Source organism: Mangifera indica, chromosome 14 (assembly GCF_011075055.1).
Source record: "Mangifera indica cultivar Alphonso chromosome 14, CATAS_Mindica_2.1, whole genome shotgun sequence".
In the NCBI taxonomy this organism is placed as follows: domain Eukaryota; kingdom Viridiplantae; phylum Streptophyta; class Magnoliopsida; order Sapindales; family Anacardiaceae; genus Mangifera; species Mangifera indica.
The window spans coordinates 11,088,846-11,108,256 of record NC_058150.1 but is presented as its reverse complement, the minus strand read 5'-3'; positions in this window follow the sequence as shown (position 1 = coordinate 11,108,256).

The window sequence follows — 19,411 nt, the reverse complement described above, 5'->3', positions numbered from 1 at the left end:
GATGATGAAATTATTATAGTGTTAAGTGACCTCACTAAAAGTGGTGACAATTCTCACCTATCAAAACAGTTGTAAACAATTTGACGCAACATATAGTGCACGTTGTAGATGTCTTCATTAGATTGACCTAACTAGAGGATATCCATATAGATGGTTACTCTAGTGTGTATGAAATAAATCCTCTGAACATTGTGGGTGCATATGATCCTTTGACTTAAGGTTACTAGATTGTCTCATGCAAGGATCGGTATAGTTGAATGCTATCTAACGTGCCACTGTAATTGGGGTAGCTAGAAAGCTAATAATAGGTCATATCGTGAGATACATGAAGGTTATAGTTAATCAATAAAAGATTCATCACTTTTAAGCATAAGATATGATATCTCACATGAGAATACTAAATGACATCTATACATAAAAAAGTTGAATTGAACTTACAGGAGTGAATTGTTTGTTGACAATCTTGGTGTTTAGGGCTGAGAGAGAGATTGCAAATGGATCGGGTTTGCCAAATGGGTTGAGAAGACTCAATTTAATCACGTCTTGACTAAATGCCAACCATGCACTTAGTGTGATGGTGTTGGCCATGTAAGTGCATGACGTCAATTGACACCTTGTAACAAAAAACATGTTAGTCGATATGCATTTGTGTGCCAACCATGCAAGTTTGAGGCCATGTCAGCGGACACACATTTGTGTGCTAGCGATGCAAGGCTTGGGCAAACCAATCTATATGTCCCAATCATGTAAGCTTTGGTTATGCTAGTCAATATACATGTGTGCTAATTGCACAAATGACCTTGGGAATGTCGACTATGAATTTTATATGCCAGTTGTGTATGTGTGTTAAAGGTGTCATATGCATTTAGAATTTCAATTGTGCTCGGATACTTACAAATATATATAAAAGGCATGTTTTTCACTTAAAAAAAAAGATATACAAGTAGACACAGAATAAAACCCTAACTGTTAGTTCTGTATTCTCTGTCTTTCTTGTCATGAATAGTAATTCCAATCAAAAGCCCTAGCAACCTTTTTGTTTGGATTTTCTTTATTTACATTTGTGCTCTGTATAGATACTAAGGCATCACCTCATGAGGGTTAGATAGGGTACTTTCTCTAGCCATGTAAAGGTCAAATGAGCCATCAACTATGAGTGTTTTGCTTGTTTCATGATTATTATGTTAAAGTAAGTGTCTTCACTAGGGTTTTCAAGATTGTTTTAGTTTTAAATTTTAAATTCTGCTACACTACCTATTATCGTTGCTTAATTCGATATTTATCTGATCATTGATAAAAGTTAGTTTATGTAACTTGAGGATCACTGAGGGAGACACTTCATCGATACCTTAGCCTCAAAGAGATGTCGTATGATGAAAAGAGCAAATTATATGAGTAAACATGTAAAACACTTATAGGACATTTTAAAATTTAGGGTACTAATAACTAGAAACACAACGAAATTTAAAAAATTTTGAATACAAACAATCCTAAAAACTCTAACCAAGATACCCGTTTTACATATATGTTCATAAACATGTGAAAAACTTATAGGGCATTTTAAAATTTATACTTGCATTAATGACTCTTCCAAATCTTCACATTATTTGAGATTGAATGTTATCCAACTCTCGAGAGGCAATGCCTTGGTATATACATGAAACACAAACAAAAGAGAAAAACCATATCGATTCTCATAAAGACGGTCTGAAAAACTCAAGTCAAAGAATCATATGTATTCATGGTGTTCAAAATATTTATTCCTAGACATTAAAGCAACCATTCATATGAATATCCTTTAGTCAAGCCAGTCTGATGAACACATCTATAACGTGCACCCGTGTGTAGTACCAAGCTATCTATAACAACTTCAACACGAGAAAATAGTCATTATTTTTTATTAGATTGTTTAACACTATGATAATCCATTCATCCTTAAAAGTGTCGTTATTCATTACAATATCAGGATTATGAACGTTTCAGGAATGACCACTTAATATGCATATAGGGTTCTCGCGATCAATCATCTAACCCTTCCAATCTAAGGGTATGTTATTCATGCGATCATATAAATAATTAACATATAAATTGAATAACAAGCAATCATTTTATTAATTATTAATATAAAAAGTACATTCACAAATGTCAAATTCGATTAGCTCTAGGGCACCTACTTTAACAATCTCCCACTTGCACTATAGCCAATTGGTTACATGTCTAATGTCGAGCTCAACTACATGCCTATCATGCTTCTACTATGACAAAGGTTATATTAGTGAGTCAACCAAATTGTTATTTGTATCAATCCTTGTTATCTGTATGTTACCTTGTTATACAATCTCTTGGATTAGGTGATATCATTTAAGTATATGCTTGGATCTCTAATGAGACCATAGCTCATTTGTTATAACAATTGAGGTTAATCAACTCGGTGATACTTGAAATCACTCCAAGTTCAGTTATGAATTTCTTGATCCATACAACCTCTTTTGTTGCTTCTAAGAGGGCAATATACTCCGACTCTATTGTAGAATCAGTTATTGTGCTTTGCTTGAAGCTTTTCTATCTAGTTGTATCATTATTCAAACTAAACACAAACCTTGATTAAGATTTATAATCATTTTTATCAGTTTGGAAATTAGTGTTAATATAGTCTCTTACAATGAGTTTAGATTCCCCTTTATAAACCAATAATGCAACCTTAGTCCTTCTCAAGTACTTTAGGATTTTCTTGATAGCCATTTAGTGTTTTTCGTCTAGATCAGATTGATATCTATTATAAACGCTCAAGGCATATGAGACATCAATCCTTGTATATAACATGACATACATGATTGACCCTTAGCTGAGGCATATGAGATCCTACTCATCTTATCTCTTTCAGATTATGTACTAGGACATATATCTTTTGAAAGATATACACCATAAGACATGGGTAGAAATCCTTTTTTGGATTCTTCCATATTGAATCTAGGCCAAACGACTATTTCCCACCCAAGGTATGCTGCAATCTTAAGTTTACACCCTTTAACTATGGAAACACTAAACACCCACCCATGAGCAGTTAAAATTAACAGTGGTAAGGGTAAAATCGTCATTTTGTCTATAATATTAAAAATTAACTAAAATAGAATCTACTTTTGCCCCCCTAAACTTTAAAAACTAAAATTTTCCCTCAGCCTAAGTTTTAAAAAATTGTAGTTTCACCCTAGGTTTCGTTTTGAAATCTCTGACGACATCTTCGGCTCTATTACCGACAGTCTCTCCCTCTCGAAGCATCCTCTCCTTTCGGAGATCTTTTTTCTCTTATTTGGACGCTCGATCGACGTCAGAGAAGTCGTGGAAGATGAAAAACTTCGTCTTCCCAGTCGTTGTCGTCTGGGAAGACGATCGTCTTCCCAGATGAAGACGAGACAACTCATCGTCCTCTGGGAAGACGAGTCGTCTTCATCTAGAAAGATGATCGCCTTCCCAGACTATGAAGATGAGATCAATGGATCTCATCTTTGTCATCTGAGAAAACGAGTTTTCTTCCCAGACAACGTCTCTCTACGTCGGATGGGTTGGGGTAGAGTTAAGGAGGGCCATCGGTGGAAGAAAAACTGTCGGGAGAGGGAGACAGCCGGCGATGGCATCGGAGAAAGTGAAAGGGTTTGGAAACTAAACCCTAGGGGGGAAAATGCAATCTTTTCAAACTTAGCTTAGAAAAAAATGTTAGTTTTTAAACTTTTAGGGGGGAAAATGAAATTAAATTTTCAGGGGTTAGAGTTTCGTTAAATTTAACCAGCCATGAGTGGGTGTTTGGTGTTTCCATAGTTAAAAGGTGGAAACTTGAGATTGCAACATACCTTGGGTGGGAAATAGTCGTTTGGCCTTGAATCTACTCAATACCTTGTCTATGTATATGTTTTGACCTAGGTGTATCAAATTATGCTCTTTATTTAGGTAAATTTTAATCCTAAGAATGTAGACTGCTTCTTTTAAGTCTTTCATAAAGAGACACTTAGATAACCAAGCTTTCACCGATTACAACTTCAGTATGTCATTTCCAATAATCAAGATACCATCGACATATAATACCAGAAATGTAATCTCACTCTTACTAACCTTGTTGTATACATATAGTTCATCTTTGTTTTTGATGAATCCAAAGTCATGAACAACTTCATCAAAATGAATATTCTAGCTTCTTAAAGCTTGTTTAAGTCTATAAATAGACTTTTCCAATTTGCATATTTTATCTGTTTATCAAACAAGAATGAAACCATTGAGTTAGATTATATAAATGTCCTTTACAAGGTTACCATTAAAGAAAGTAGTCTTGATATCTATTTGAAAGATTTTATAATTATAATATGCAGTTATGACAAGCATAATCCTAACAAACTTAAACACAACGACTAGCAAAAAGGTTTCATCATAGTTGATACCATATTTATGAATGAAACCTTTGGCAACCAATCGTACTTTATAGGTATACACATCACCTTTCATGTTAGTTTTCCTTTTGAAAACTCATTTGTACCCTAAAAGTTTTACCTGTTCAGGTGTATCCACCAAAGTCTATATTTGGTTCTAGTACATAGATTCTATTTTGAATTTCAATGTATCTAACCATTTATCAGAATCTAGATTTGAAACAACATCATCGTAGGTCTAAGGTTTGTCATCATTGATGAGCAATATGTCATTATGCCAAGTCAAGAGAAAACGAAATCTCTTTGGCTCATGACATACTAATGTAGACTTATGTAGCTTTTGTATACATTGAGGTTGTTCCACCTAAGCTAGAGGAACTACCTCATCATGCTCAACCATTTGCAATAACATATCATTCTATCTAATATCTGTGATATCTTGTGGTTTAGGGACTTTGTTGAGTTCAATCCTTCTCTTACTGGTTCTCTTGAGAATAAATTTCCTTCTCAAGAAACATGTCAGTTCAAGCAACAAAGACTTTGCGCTTCTTCGAGTGGTAAAAGTAATCTCCCTCAATAACCTTCAGGTACCCACAAAAATACATTTTCAAAGTTAGTGTTCATCTTGTTCGAAATCGATTTCTTGACATAAGCTTTACAAGCCCAAATCTTTAAGTAATTTAAATTGGGTTTTTGCCCAGTCCACAACTCATATAGAGTTTTATCCACAGATTTAGATCAGACACGATTCAGTGTATAAATAACGGTTTTTGGAGTATGACCTTAGAAAGACATTGGTAGATTAGTAAAACTATCATAGACCTAACCATTTCTATCAAATTCCTATTCCTCTATTCAGATAAACCATTATGTTGTAGAGTATCAAAAAGAGTGAATTGAGATACTATCCTATATTTTTTTAAATATTGTATAAATTTAACACTCAGGTGTTCACTTCCTTGATCACTTTGGAGGACTTTAATTTGTTTCCCAAATTGTTTTTCTACTTCATTCTTGAATTCTTTTAATTTATCAAAGTATTTAGACTTATGTTCTATCATAAACACATACTCATATCTACTAAAGTTATTAGTAAATATGACGAAGTAGGCTTTCTTACATTTACTATGCACTATCATAAGCATATACATATCGCTGTAAATGATTCTTAAAAGTTTAATCACCCTTTTACTGTGTCTAGTGAAGGGTGTTTTGGTCATCTTACCCAATAGGCACAATTCATATTCATTATATGATTGGATGCCAAATAATTGTAAGATTTTTTGTTTAAAAAGTCTTGATATACGTTTCGGTCCTATGTGGCCTAGTCTATAATGCCACAAATATATGGTATTTAGATAATTCGATTTTAACTTTTTTTTATTTTGCATATTGAGAACTTCATTATCCAGTTTTAGAATATATATAGACCATTATGCAATTCAGTTTTTTCATAAATAATATTATTTAAGTTGATGGTTATAATACCACTTGCAATGAAACATGAATATCTCTCTTTATCCAAAATAGACACAGAAACTAAGTTTCTAGAAACAAAAGGTATTGAATAACAATGTTTTAATTCCAAAACTAGCCTAGTAGGTAACCTAAAATAATAAACCCCTATAGCTAATGCAATAACACGTGTTCCATTTCTAACACGTAAGTCAATCGTTTCTTTAGGAAGTAATCTTCTTTGACATAGTTCTTGCATATCAGAACAAATATGAGAACTACATCTTGTGTCTACAACTCAGGATAAATAAGAAGAATAGTTTATCTCAATGACAAAAATACCTAAAGTAGAAACTTCAACTACCTTTTTCTTTCTATTATTTAGAAAGGTCTTGTAATGTCTCCTTCAGTGACCCGTTTTGCTACGATAGAAGCAAATAACCTTTCCTTTCCTTAAACCACCTATAAGCTAAGTAGTAGTATCAGGTTGCTTTTTTGCCTTAGGCTTGGGCTTAGCCTTAGCCTTAGCTTTGCCCTTAGCCTTGACTCTTATTGGTTGGGCTTTAACCATAAGTAGATTAATCAAACCTATCTTTTGTACTTTTTGTTGAGTCTACTTAAGCATGTATATCAACTCCTCAAGGGTTTTCTCCTTTTTGTTCAGGTTAAAATTCATAATGAAATTAACCCACGATTTAGGGAGGGATTTCAACATTAGGGCAACGGCAAACCCATTGTCTATGATGAAGCCTAAGCTCGCTAAACACTTAATGTAGCCAATATCTTGACCATATAAAGGCCAATTTATCCTTTCTCAAAGAGTTTGCAATTAAACAACATACTTAACACCTCATATCATTCAACCCTCAGATGAATGCCATATAACTCTCGAAAATGTGTAAGTATGGATTATGCATCTATTTTCTCATGTTGTTTTTGAAGCTCAGGTGACATGGAAGTCAACATAAGGCACGGTACTTCGATAGAGTCATCAAGATACTTATTAAAAGTATCCTTTTACTCCAAGGGTAACAACCCCTCAAAGATATACAACCTCTTCTCTTGATGCAAAATAATCTAAAAATTTTTGTACTAATTAGTGAAGTTACTACTAATGAGCCTATTTTGTTTATCAAGAATTAATCGATATGTTAGGTTTGACAAGGTGATTTTGTGATCTATAATTTACAAATAAAAGAATTAATAATTTTATTTAATTATTGATGTTAATTTTAATTATGGATTTAATAATTAAAATACTTTTACTATTTTTCTCAAGTCAACAGTCCTCACTATTATACTCTTGAAGTTTTAGTAAGCTTCTTAGTGGATTGAGGCTCTATCACATTAATTCTTCTCTTCGTTTTAGGAAACAAATTCGAATTAATTGAATAGGTAAATTTTAAATTAATCACCAAAAGCCCATGATCTCATATTAGATGTTATCCTAACAAATCATGCGACCTCAAATGTGACTTTCGGTATTAGTAAGGTGGATGTACGTGCTTTGACTCAGGCCCAATAGTCTGTGTTCTCTATCTAAGTAAATTTTATTCCTAAGAATGTAGGCTGTTTCACCTAAGTCTTTCATGGAGAAGTATTTGGATAACCAAGCCTTTTCCCATTACAGGTTAAGTATATCATTTTCAATAATCAAGAAGTCATTGATATATAATACTAAAAAAGCAATTACACTCTCATTGACCTTCTTATACATATATAACTCATTTTCATTTTTGATAAATCCAAACTCATGAACAACTTCATCAAACAAATATTCTAGTTTCTAGAAGCATGTTTAAGCCTATAAATGGACTTATACAACTTACATACTTTATTAGCTTGTCCAGTAAGAACAAAACCATTAAATTGTGCCATATATACGTTCTCTACAAGGTTACCATTCAAGAAAGTAGTTTTGACTTCCATCTGAAGGATTTTCTAATCATGGTATGTAATAACAGCAAACATAATCCTCATAGACCTAAGCATGGCAATTAGCGAAAAGGTTTCATCATAGTCAAAGCCATGTTTTTGAGTGAAACTGTTGGCAACCAATCACGCTTTATAGGTATGCATGTTACTTTTTATGTCAGTTTTGTTTTTGAAAACCCATTTACACCCTATGAGTTTTACCCCCTCAAGTGCATACATTAAAACCCATACATTGTTTTGGTACATGAAATGTATTTTGGATTTCATAACATCCAAACATTTCTCAGAATCTAGACTCAAGATAACATCATTATAGGTCTTTGGCTCATCAACAAAGATGACCAACACATCATCATGCTGAATCATAAAAAAACCAAATCTTTCTAGCTTATGACGTACTTATATAGACTTACATAGCTTTTATGTGCTTTGAGTTTGTTCCTCTCGAGATAGAGGAACTTTTTCATCATAATCAACCTTTTTTTATGACATATTATCTAGTTTAATATCTATGGCATCTTGTGGAACAAAAACTTCATTGAGTTCCATCATTCTCCTATTGATTCTCTTGAAAATGAATTCTTTCTCAAGGAACACTCTGGTGCGAGGGTGGTAGAAGTAGTATCCCTTAGTTACCTTTGGGTACCTTATAAAGATACACTTTTCAAACTTAGTGCTTAGCTTGGGCTTTCCAATCCCAAAGTCAATTTTTTAACATAAGCTTCACAATCCTAAATCCTCAAGTAATCTAAATTGGGTTGTCCATAACTTTATAGAATTTTATCCACAGATTTAGATAAGGCAACAATCTCTAAGGCACGACCTTAGAAAGACATGGGTATATTGGTGAAACTCATCATAGACTTGTCCATTTCCATCAGGGTCATATTCCTTTGCTCAGATACATCATTACACTATGGTATACTAAGAGAAGTGAGTTGAGAAACTATCCCATGTTCCTTCAAGTATCCTTTGAATTCAACACTGAGGTATTTACCTTCATGATCACTGTGAAGGATTTTAATTTTTTTTCCTAAGTTGCTTCTTTACCTCGTTCTTGAATTATTTGACTTTATCAAAGCAAACAAAATTGTGTTTCATAAAAAACACAACCATATCTACTGGCATCATTATTAAATATGACAAAGTAAGGATCCCCATATCTGCTATAAACTGTCATAAGCCCACACACATTATTATGAATGATCCCTAACAGTTCAGTCATCTTTTCACTATGTCTAGTGAAGGGTGTTTTGGTTGTCTTCCCTAATAGGCATGATTCACAATTATTATAAAACTAGAAGTCAAATGATTATAAGACTCTTTGTTCAAAAAGTCTTGATATACATTTCGATCCTATATGTCCTAGACTGTAAAGCCACTAATACATGGTATTTATATCATTCAATTTTTTTACTACTTTGCATATTGAGAATTTCATTATCTAGTTTTAAAATATATAAACTATTATACAATTCAACTATTCCATAGAAAATATGATTCAAGCTAATGATTATAGTACCACCAGTAATAAAAAATGAATATCTATCTTTGTCTAAAATAGACACAGAAACTAAATTTTTAGAAACAAAACGAACATAATAACAATTAACTAATTCTAAAACTAGCCCAATAGGTAGCCTAAGATAATAAATCTTTATGGCTAATGCAGCAACGCATGCTCCATTTCTAACATATAGGTCAACCTCTCATTTGGCGAGCAATTTACTCTGCCTTAGTCCCTGAATATCAAAACAAATATAAGAATCATATCCTGTGTCTACAGCCTAGGATAAACAAGGAGAATAGTTTATTTTAATGAAAAACATAGCTAAAGTAGAAGCTTCAGCTGGCTTTTGCTTCTTGTTGTCTAGGAAGACCTTGCAATGTCTCATCTAATGACTAACTTTGCCATAATAAAAACAAGCAACCTTTCTTTTTCCCATACCACTTGTCGGCTAAGTAATAGTATCTAGTTGTTTCTTCACTTTGGGTTTAGGCTTAGCCTTGGTTTTGCCTTTGCCTTTAGCCTTAGATCTAGGTATATAGGCTTCAACCACAAGAACATTAGTTGAAGCTACCTTTTCTACTTCTTGTTTATCTTGTCTAAGCATATATAACAACTCCTCAAAGGTTTTCTCCTTTTCATTCAAGTTAAAGTTCATGATGAAATTAACACATGATTTAGGAAATGATTTCAACACCAGATCAATAACAAGCTTATTGTCTATGATAAAGCCCAAGCTTGCTAACTGCTCTATATAACTAATCATCTTGATCTCATAAGGGCTAACTTATCCTCTCTTAGAGAGTTTTCAATCAAACAGAGAACTTGACACCTTAAAACATTTAGCCGTCATATGAGTGGCATATAACTCTCGAAGGTATGCAAGTATGGATGGAACATCCATTTCCTTATGTTATTTTTGAAGCTCAAGTGACATAGAGGTCAGTATAAGGCACTAAACTTCCACGAAGTCATCAAAATACTTATTAAAAGTATATTTTCCTCTTGGATGGCATCAGGACTAAGCTCACGGGGTAATGACCCCACAAAGATGTATAACCTTTTTTCCTAATGTAGGATAATTTGAACATTTATGTACAAATTAAATGAGCCTATTTTCATTTTTGAGAATTGATTGATATATTGGGTTTGACATGGTGATTATTTTATCTACAATTTACAAATAAAGGAATTAGTAATTCTGCTCATAATTAATATTCATTTTAATTACGAATTTAATTAATTAAAATACTCCCACTATTTTCCTCAAGCCAATAGCTCTCACTATCATACTCAAAAAGTTCTAGTGAATGTTTTAGTGGATCGAGATCCCATCGCATCAATTCTCCCCTTCGTTTTGATGAACAAGTTCAAATTAATCAACAAAAGTCCATGATCTTAAGCTAGGTTTTACCGTAACAAATTATGCCACCTTAAATGTGACTCTCAGTGTCAATAGGGTAGAAATATACATATCTCCTTGCATTGATAAATACATTCCCTGCTCATGCCTCTAATATACTTTACCTTCACTTTGGCAAACAAGCAAAGTATACTAGTAAAGTCAAACCCAATATAAACATCTCCTAATTTTCCACTTGATAGAAGTTTTCCCTTCACTTTCACAAATAAGGTTCTAATGAATAGGGGTTTAATCAGGCATCATATTGAAAGATACTAATTTAATCTTAGACTTAATATTTAATTTAAGGGTTTTTAATTAATTAGTTTCATCAGATTAAAGCCGCACGTTAGATGATATTTTCAAAATATAACCATCCACATACATACAACAACGTAAAAATAAACGTGTTAGCACACAACCATAACTAATGTCAAACCTCTCAAGCCTAGAGGGGTTTGACTGGTCAACCTAGGTGAATTTTCATCTTCAGGTCTTTGCGTTTGTCTTTTTGCCTCTAATCTTCAATAATTACATGGCTTTGTCTCTTGAAAACATAATTCTAAGAAAATAAAATAATGACCTAAACTAAAGAAGAAGGGGGATTGAGGTAGGGAGCGCAAGCTCTATTTCTTAATTACAACCCAAAGAAAATAAATAAAAAATAAAAATATTCACATCAGTTTTTTAGCTATGTATTAGGCACCATGTACATACATTCATATATATACATCCAATTGAAATTAAATTTTAATTATTATTTAGTTAAGTGTGAAATGACATTATGGTTCCCCAAGTTTTGAAAAATTATTATTCAACCTAAAAGTTTAAGAAAATTTCAATTCAACCCAAATTCAACAAAACATGACCAAACTATAATTTTTAACTTTGTTGGGAGCATTGGCAAAACATCTGATCGTGATTCTAGAATTTAACAAAATTCTAGAAAGATGCACAATTGGACCATGACTTTAGCATGACTAGACCAATGTGAAAAACTATCCAGTTGTGACATATAATCGTCTCACGGATAGATATAAGGCACTATAATGAGTCACGGTTGGACCAATATGAGAATTGGTCTAGTCGTGACACCATTTTGTGCCATGTTGTAATGTGTCACAGCTTGACTAAATTAGAGAATAGTCTAGCCCTGACTTCTCAAAGGGAGTGTTCATATGTCACAGTTGGAGCAATTTTGAAAATGGTCCAACCGTGACACTTATGGTGCCAAGCACCAAGTGACATGTCATAGTTAGACTAATATATGTCATAATCGTACAACCCTCATGAGGTGATTCCCTGATATCCACATGGAGAACAAACACGATAGGTTGTCTAAGAAGAATGCTATTAGGGCTCTTATGCTAGATAGTTATGTTCACAAGAAGAGAAAACTTTAAGAAAATCTAACAGTTAAGGTTTTCTTAATCTGTATGTGTATTATGTGTAAATGTTTTTAATTGACTTACTTTTATTATTTATATTTTTGTACAGGTGTTTGAGTGCAATAATAGTTCAACTCATACTAGACACCTTCAACACATATGCATGGGTGGTATACTTGTGTGCCACCTCACACACTTTAAACCATGCATAGGTGGCACTAAAGTCCACCATCTAACATGAATCATACTTTGCATGTTGATAATTTCTTGACTAGTTGTGTCAAGCTGTCCTTTTGCATAGTGCCACATGGCATCATGCACACCATAGGGTTTTAGTCAAACATGGTCAACAAAGTTCCTCCTTTCCCTAAGCACTAGGATTGCCATCAAATGATCCTTGTCTTTGGGTTTGATTCAACCCTATATACGTGTGACCCATAAGCTCTCTATCGAATCAGTAGTAGTCTCTGGCAAAGCATCATAGCCACTCAGATGATAGAGTGTCATCAAATAATTTTTAAGCTTTTACAACATCATAGTTATGTGTAATTCAATATCTTTATCAACTAATATCTCTCGAGGTTGAGATATAGAAATGTGTTTATCTCATTAACTCTTTAGTATGAATTGATACACATTAATGACTTACATAGATTAGGCTACTACCTTATCCCATTATGGCCACAAATTCAAGCAATCATAAATGTCATTTAGTATTCTCATGTGAGATATTTTCTCTTGTGCTCAAGAGTAACGAATCCTTTATTGATCAATCATATCCTCTATGTATCTCAAGATATGGTCGTACACTATCTTTACAGTGGTATCAGAGCAATTTTTTTGGAACATACATGAAATAAATACCTATTTTATTAATTGATGATTGTCAAATGATTTCGCATTGTTACGTGAAATTGTCTTCGATTCATATTGTTCCATATTTCAAAGGTTACTACTGGTTCCATGTTGTCTCATCCTAACAAAGGTGTGTTTGATTTAGGGAGGTTTCTAAAGACTGCTTCATAGTAGAATCTAGAAAATGCATTACAAAACTACAATTTTCTAGACCTTTAAGGTTATATTACAATAATGAAAATTTTCAAAAGGTAAAATGTAATTTGACACTTGGTTGAATAATTAAAATTAATTCAGTTTAATTTTGATTATGGATATAGGTTGGATGTATATGCATAGTGTCTGATATATATCAAAAGACCTACAAATGTAATTTTTTCTTTTAGGAATGTATGGTTGTAAATTTTTCAGCAATAGGACATGCATGTCTCGCCTCTTTTATCATTTTTATGTATTTTTCTTTTCATCCACTCCTCTCGAATGTAACTTAAGGTTTCTAATTTTGTCAAAAGTAAAAAATAGAGTTAGTTTAATTTTCTTTTATTAGAAAATTTGTAATTAGGAAACAAAGCCTTGTAAACTTGAAGAATGAAGGCAAAAGAGTTTTAAAGACTTGAAAAGTAGGACCTAGGTTGATCAATCAACCCATCATGGCTCAAAGGGATTGACAATTGATTAAGTTGTATATCAACACATTTACTTATACATTGTAAAATGCATGTTTTGGGTTTCACTTTATTGTAAGAGAACACCTCATATATGAACTTAAACTAGTGAGACACAAATAATAAGATCCCTCAATTAATATTAAGTCAAATAATAATAATCGATGCCTTCCAATATAACACCCTGATTAAGCCTCTGTTCATTGGAACCTTGTTCATTAAAGTAAGTGGTACATTTCAATAAAGTGAAAAATCAGGTGGTTGTTATATTGGGCCTAATTTAACTAATGTACTTTGTTTGCTAATCAAAGCGAAGGTTGAGTATATTATTTTGTTTGCTAATCAAAGCGAAGGTTGAGTATATTAGAGGTAGAGTAGGGATTGCATTTGTCAATGCAAGACGATATGTAGTATCCATCCTACTAATATCGAGAGTTATAATTGAGGTCACATAATTTGCTTAGGTAACTCTTAACTCAAGATTACGGGCTTTTGTGATTAATTTGTTAATTCACCTAGTCAAGTCAATCATAGCTTGCTCATCAAAACGAAGGTTGGATTGGTTCCATAGGAATGCGGTCCACTAAGACTTTTTTAGTGTAACAGTGAATGTTGTTGACTTAAGAAAATTAGTGGAAAGTTTAATTTAAAAACCATTATTAAACAAAGTAATAAATCAATTAATCACTAATCCTTGTAATCTATCAATTGTAAATAACCATTAATCACCATGTCAAACATCACATTTTATTTGATTCTTGAAAAGGACAATAGGTTACATGGAGGGAACTTCTCTAACTGGTAGAGAAATCTACAAATTGTATTATGCCAAACGAAAAGGTTGTACATCCTTAAAGGGGTCCTATCCTTTAAGCTTAGCCCTGTTACAACTTTGGAGCAAAAGGATAGTTACAAAAAAATATCTTGATGACTTTGTGGAGGTCTAGTGTCTCATGTTGACCTTTATGACACTGAAGCTATAAAAGCAACATGAAGAAATAGATAAGCCATCTATCTTGGGTGAACTTCATTATTAATTTTAACTTATGCGAGAAAGAAAAGTCCCTCGAAAAGATCTTGTATATGTTGAGGATTATAAAGTAAGAGGTTAGGATGACTATTACCAACATATTTATGGTTAAAGCTAAGACACCTAAAGCTCTAGGCAAGGCCAAGCCTAAGCCCAAGTCCAAAGCTTATAAGTAGCCTACCATTGCTACATAACCTATTGATGGTCTAGCAAAAGGAAATGTTGTTTGCTTATTCTATTACAAGTTTGGTCACTAGAAAAGACATTTCAAGGCCTTCTTAGAAAGTAAAAAGAAGAAGACAGGTGTTTCCACTTCAAGTATGCTTATAATTGAAATAAAATATTCTCCTTTTACATCTTCGACTGTTGTCACAATATATGGTTCTGATATTTGTTTTGATATGCATAAACAATGATAGAGTAGATCACTTACCAAATGAGAGGTTAACCTAAGTGTTAGAAAACACATATTGCTACATCAGCCATAAGGACTTATTATCTTAGGTTGCCCACTAGGCTTGTTTTAGAATTACATATTTTTTATTATGTACCAATTGTTTCTAGAAATTTAATTTCCATACCTATTTTCAATAAAGAATTTTGTTTTGGATTGTTGATGGTACTATAACCATTACCTTAAATAATATTCATTATAGAGTAGCTGTATTGAGTAATGGTTTATATATCCTAAAACTAGATATAAGGTTCTTAATGTACCAAAACAAACAATTGAAAACAAATTATTTGAACAATACATATATGTAGCATTACAGGTAAGGTCACACTAGACTGAATTGCATATCAGGACTTCTAAAAAAAAGAGCTTTGTAATCATTCAACTTCTAGCCTTATAATTAATATATATCATGCCTATTATGCAAGATGGTCAAGTCATCCTTCATAGGACATAGTTAAAGAACATTTGAACTATTAGGGATCATTCATAGTGATGTGTGTGGACCTATGATAATACATGGCAGACATGGAAATGTTACTTTGTCACATTTACTAATGACTTTGAGTAAAATGAGTGTTGAATCTAAAAAAAAAGTGTATGTTTATAAGGTCTCTAAAGGAAACCAAGGGTTATTACTTTTACAACCTAAAAGAGCAAAAGATCTTTTTTGCTCAAACTAATGTCTTCCTCGAGAAAAAGTATATTCTTAAGAGGACCAGTAGGAGAAAGGTAGAACTTGACAAAGTTCTAGTACCACAGGGTACCACAGGCATTAAACAAGATGATATGCCATTATAAATGGTTGATCATAGTGAGGAGGTCACTTTACCTTAGGTGGAACAGAATGAACTAACTCAACACACATAAAAGCTATATAAGTCTAGCCGAGTATGCCATGCTCTTAAGAGATTCAATTTACTCGTGATCTAAAATAGTGACATACTGGTTATTTATGATACAAAGCCTACTACCTATATTGGTGCATATTTATCCAAACATGGAACAATTAACCAAAGAATCAAAAACCGTTTTTACTGTTTATTTGACATGTGTAGTTTTTTTGTTCATTCAATTTAACTAAACAAATCAAGTCCAAATCCAATCAAATTTATATCATCATAATCATAACACAATGAAATTTCTTTCAAGCTATGGTAGCCCTCAAGATTCAATAGATAAAGTAGTCAAAATGCTGATCAAAGTCAGTGGCAGAAAACATAATTATAGTGCAACTTTCTGTCATAAGCTAAATTAACACACATACACACTCTAATTTGGATTTCTAAGAAAACATAAAATGTAACCAAGGCATAAAGGAAAGTTCCACCAACCTTGGGGTCTTTCACCACTAGTCTTCCACCAAGAATGATTGGATAAAGGAAATGAGATAAAAGTCAACAAAGCATTCTTCAAATTTTCATTCAAAATGCCAACCAACCAATTACAAATGAAGATCCACCCTTTTATATAGAAGGCATAGATGGCAATGATACAATATTTCCCACAAAATTCAACTAAAAATGGCATGAATTAAGCTAAGCTATTCATTTTAAACCAAACCCATACATAGTAATTAACTAAAGATAAAAGTTAGTTACTTTTTCCTTAAGTTTAAGAATGATGTTTCCTAACTAAAACAACCAAATTCTAATTTAGTTCCAATGTAACTAAAAACCAATTTTGGGCTCTTTGGGTTTCTAAAAATGATGCTTGGATGTTTGGGCCATTAATGGACTTCTAAAGTCATACTATTAGATCAATTAGAGTAAGCTATTCACTTGGACCTTAGGTGCATGTAATGAGACTATACCTAAAAGTGGGTTTGGGCCAAAATTAATGGTGCAATGCTTCCTTTGGCTTGGGATTTGCTAGAACTTTATTCTTCTTGGCTTCAACGGCTGCATAGAGACTCGAGGATGCCTTGGAACCCAAAAATAACAATGAAGTTATGTATACATCATCCTCCTTGGGTTGAGAGGGATTTGCCCTCAAATCCTCAAGATAGTTATCCTCCACTTGCTAACCATTCATAAAGAAGCTCTCTTTCTTGACTTTTTTTCCTTTAATAGCTTTATGAACTTGTTGTTGACTAAGAGGAGTTAAAGTGATAGTCTTGCCACTGAATTTAAAGGAGTAAGTGTTCTTCTTGCCATCGTGCTTCACTTTTTTATCAAATTGCCAAGGTCTTTCCAATAGTAAGTGACAAGCATCAATAGGAATCATATCACACAAAATCTCATCGTTATAATGCTTACCAATGGAGAAGGAAACAAGCACTTGTTTGGCTACATGGAGGCTGGTCCCATTACTCAACCATTGGAGCTTGTATGGTTAAGGATGAGGTATGACAGGTAATCCAAGTTTTTCCACTAAGGTAGATAAAGCTGCATTTGTATAACTTTTACTATATATAATTAATGAACACACTTTACCTCTAATAGTACACATCGATTGAAAAATATGGAGTCTTTGCTCTTCATGAGGAAGAGGCTTGGCATGCAAAACCCTTATAATAACTAGTAACTCTCTTTCATCAGCTCCTTGTAGAATTTCTTTTTTTTCCTTATTAGCTTCATCACTTTCATTTTGGAAACTTCACTTTCTTCTCTTTTTGAAGGGACTCCTCAACGCCTTTAGGACAACACTCAAATTTAGTTTGATCTATCACCCTCAAACTGATGGGCAAACTAAGGTGGTGGATCGAAGTTTGGAAACTTATCTCAGGTGTTTTTGCTTTAAACAACAATAAGCATGGCCAAATTGGTTACCCTGGGTAGAGTATTGGTTCAATACCACATTTAATTGTTAAGCAAATATGACATCATGCAAGGTGGTGTATGGATGTGAACCTTCACTAGTCTTTATTGGAGAGGTTGGTATTCATCATATTAGGTTTGTCCTTAGTTAGTTTTGAACACTTTTTCCTTATCTTTCTCCTTAGAAAAAGAATCAGTAGCATTTGTGTAGGATAGGGAACCTTTATGGAAGGTAATTTCCTTGGTAAAAAATGTACTTATGTTAAATAATGTCCTTTTAGAGAATGATTTGGAAACCATGGGCTTCATGGCTTTCTTTTGCTTCTCCACTTTAATAGCTAACTTACATACATCTTCAAAAGTGCAATATGGTTACAACTCTACCATATAAGCAATGTCTTGATTTAATCTTCCAATAAATCTTGCAATTACTTTTGGCAACTCATTCCTTATCAATAGCTTCTCAAATTCCCCTATGTAATGCTCAACATTATCACTTCCTTACTTAAGGGTATGCAATTTGAGGTAAAGGTCTTGTTTATAATTGTCAGGAAGAAATCTCCTCTTCAAAAGCTTTTTAAGTTTCTCCTTAAACCTAACTTTCTCTTTGTCGTCCCTCTCTCTTTGTTTTTTTTAAATTTTCCCACCACAAAGAAGTGTAATCTTTAAATTTTAGGGTGTCTATTTTGTACTGTTTCTCATCCGAATAACTTTTGCATTCAAAAACCCTTTCTATAGCATGTAACCAATCAACAAAGTCATCCAGATTCATACTACTTGTAAATTTTAGAATTTCAATTTTCAATCCCATTTCATCATCTTTATTTCTCTCAGATGCCCTTTCTTGCTCTTCCTCACTTGAATCACTATGAAGTATCAATTCCTCCCTATGAAGTCTAGGAAGAGAAGGGGAAGATCTAATATGTCTTCTTAGGTGATGTGGTTGGGTTGGGTGTGGTGGATAAAGGGTATTTAGCTTTGTGTTAAAATTTGGGGTTGTGATAAGGGTGCACAGCTTTGAGTGAGGGTCAATTCTCTCATCATTTGCATCATTTGCATCATTTGATTCATTTGGTTTTTAATGGCCTTAAGTTCTCCTTTGACCTCTTCTTTTAGTGTCATGTGTGCAAATTCCCAAGGATGAGGAGACAAGAAGGATGAGGATGAATTTTTTTTGTGGTACATTTTTGGCAATAGCTAATAGGTAAAGGCTAATGGTTATAAGTGTTTAAGGGTTGGGGTGAGTATTGGTAAGTGTTTAAGTTAAAGAAGGTTTATGTTTTAGGCAAAATAAGGTTTTGTGAACAATAAATTCCAAGTATGAACAATAACTCCAGGAAAAAGATTACAGTTAACAAATCATAAAAGTAGTTTAAGTTCTTATGGGCACATGAAATAATGATAAGATTATCATAGTGTTGAGCAATCCACCGAAAGGTGTCAATAGTTCTCACATGTCAAATCTATTCATAGATAGCTTAATGCAACACATTGGTGCATGGTATAAATGTGTTTATTGAACTGACGACGATATCCATATGGA